This window comes from Pinus tabuliformis, chromosome J, assembly GCF_031772625.1.
Source record: "Pinus tabuliformis cultivar Carrire ecotype Pingquan chromosome J, CPIR1, whole genome shotgun sequence".
NCBI classification, from domain to species: Eukaryota; Viridiplantae; Streptophyta; class Pinopsida; order Pinales; family Pinaceae; genus Pinus; species Pinus tabuliformis.
In genome coordinates this window covers 339,788,859-339,791,344 of record NC_142295.1, presented here as the reverse complement: position 1 = coordinate 339,791,344, position 2,486 = coordinate 339,788,859, and positions in this window count along the sequence as shown.

The following is a 2,486-nucleotide window of genomic DNA, read 5'->3' as shown; positions in this document are numbered from 1 at the left end:
ATGTGTTCCCTATTATTTCCTTTAACCCTCACCCACTCTCATATGGGGGAAATAATATGGAAGACATAAAAGAACATTTGTTTCATGTTTTCCCTATTATTTTCCCAACCTCACCCAACCAAAAAAAATATAACAACAAATAATAAAAGAAACAAATTGAATATTATAACTTATTTTGTAAAAAAAAAAAATATTTATTATAAATTTCATTAAAAAAACATAAAAATAAAAATTGAATATTATAACTTATTTTGTAAAAAAAAAACATTTATTATAAATTTCATTAAAAAACATAAAAATAAAAAGTAAAGGAAAATCCATGATAAATAGTACTCATATGTACTAATGTCAATAAAATGTCACAATAATTATAGAACAATAAGAATTCATATAATTTACTGGATAAAAAATTTTAAATACAAAATTCATTAAAAACTTTTTAAGATATATAAAAACTTGATAGCAATTCCGATTAGAAAGATTATAATATATTAAAGTAAAAACTTTTATAATAATTTTATAATAAAAAAAATCAATATTAAAAAATACTTGTTAATCATTTTTAATAGAAAATAATCAAATATATATTAAGATAGAAAATTTGATAAACTTTTATAATAATTCTATTAAAAAAAATCAACTTTAAAAAATACCTTCTTAATCATTTTTAATAGAAAATAATCAAATATATATTAAGATAGAAAATTTGATAGTGATGGAAGTGATTTATGATTACATCCTCTAATGTTTTTTTCACAATTTTATGAGTTTAAAACAATAGTATGAAATAAAATGTCATTTATTATTTTAAATAAATAATACAATATATTTATAAATTTTTTTTATCTATAAATTTATTTTAAAAAGTTTTAATAGCCAATGCATTTATAACCAACAACATGTATTTATATATGAACATTATTAATAACAAGGGGTGAAGTTCTGTTGGAGATAATGGTAAAAAGAAAATCAAATGTATATATAAACAAGTGCTACGTAAACCATGTCAACCAATTCAACGCCTTTTCAAACCTGAGGAAGAACGAATGAAACACGAGCATTATGAGAAAAAATGAATAAATATGGTATGATTTTGGTATAAGTGAACAGGATAAACCTTACAATAACGAATAATTAAGCCTTGATTTTTGCTAAAGGTCTGCACGGAAACAGTTACAGATTTGTAAGCATAGCACATGCTCGAATGATGTGTCTGAGTTTAAAAATTGGCCGTATATGTCTAGGTATAGGGAGAACTTAATATATATCATGCAAGATCTGAGATCTTATGTTTGTAAAAGGAAACGATTGGGAAAAACCTATTTCTATAAATGAAGTTAATAAAATTATTTGAAATCTGTAATTATAGGTGGTGTGAATTAAGAAAATTGTTTGTGTTGAAGTTATAGCTCAGGAAAATTTCATTAGTGGTAAAGATTTTTTTATTGACCAAGTAGTTTAAGACTGTTCACAATCATAAAGATTTTAAAGGTAATAGATCTTGAAATTAGATAAGAAAAACAATTAAAATAACTTCAAAATTGAAATAAACCATTAAATCTACAGGACAACACATTTAATGTCATCTCATGGAGTACAATGATTGATGTATATGGAATGCATGGCAACATGCCAATGAAACTAGTAACAATGGAATCCAAATAATTTCATTAATGCGTCAAAAATGAGAAAACCATAATGAAAATCAACAATAGTTACTTAAAATTCCAATAAACCACCTTAAGAAAAAAACCAAAATCTTACTTTAGGAATTGGTAAATGAAAATTCCTGCAAGCAAGAAAAGATGCTATGCCAATGCTGCAAATAAGAACAAGAAAATTATTGTTATTGCCCATTGGCAAGTATATCAAAGCTGGCAGTTAACACACTGATATCCCATATAACTAAATTACCAATCTATGTGATGTGAAGGAGACAAAGCTGCAAATGACTTATTTGAAATTTAAACCAGGCTAAGTTGCAAATTCCTGTAGTAAAATCCAAATCACAATGAGAGAATGAAAAGTTTGCATAGCTTTGAAGTTGCAAGAAATTGTATAATTTGGAAAGCTCATGAATAAGGAAACCTTGTTGATTTTTTTGTTTATGCAAAAATCCCAAAGATAAAACTTTAGTTGTTATAAAATCTAGATTTTATAATAATTATATCTACCCATAATTATTTATGATAATAGTTATTAATTATAAAATCTATGGGTAAATAAGATATTTTTTTATGATTAATGTAATTGGAAAAGAAAAAAAATAGGAAAAGACAAAAAAAATATAAGTCAAATTAGAAAGTAAGAAAACTAAAAAAAATATTTAGAAAATATTTTTTAATTAATTTTTCGTCTTTAAAATTTGTCATTAAAAAAAAATAACCATAGAGAAAGAAAAAAAAAAATATAAATCAAATTAAAAAGTAATAAAACTAAAAAAATTAGTAACTAATAGAAACAGAAGTTACTAAACAACCCATAAT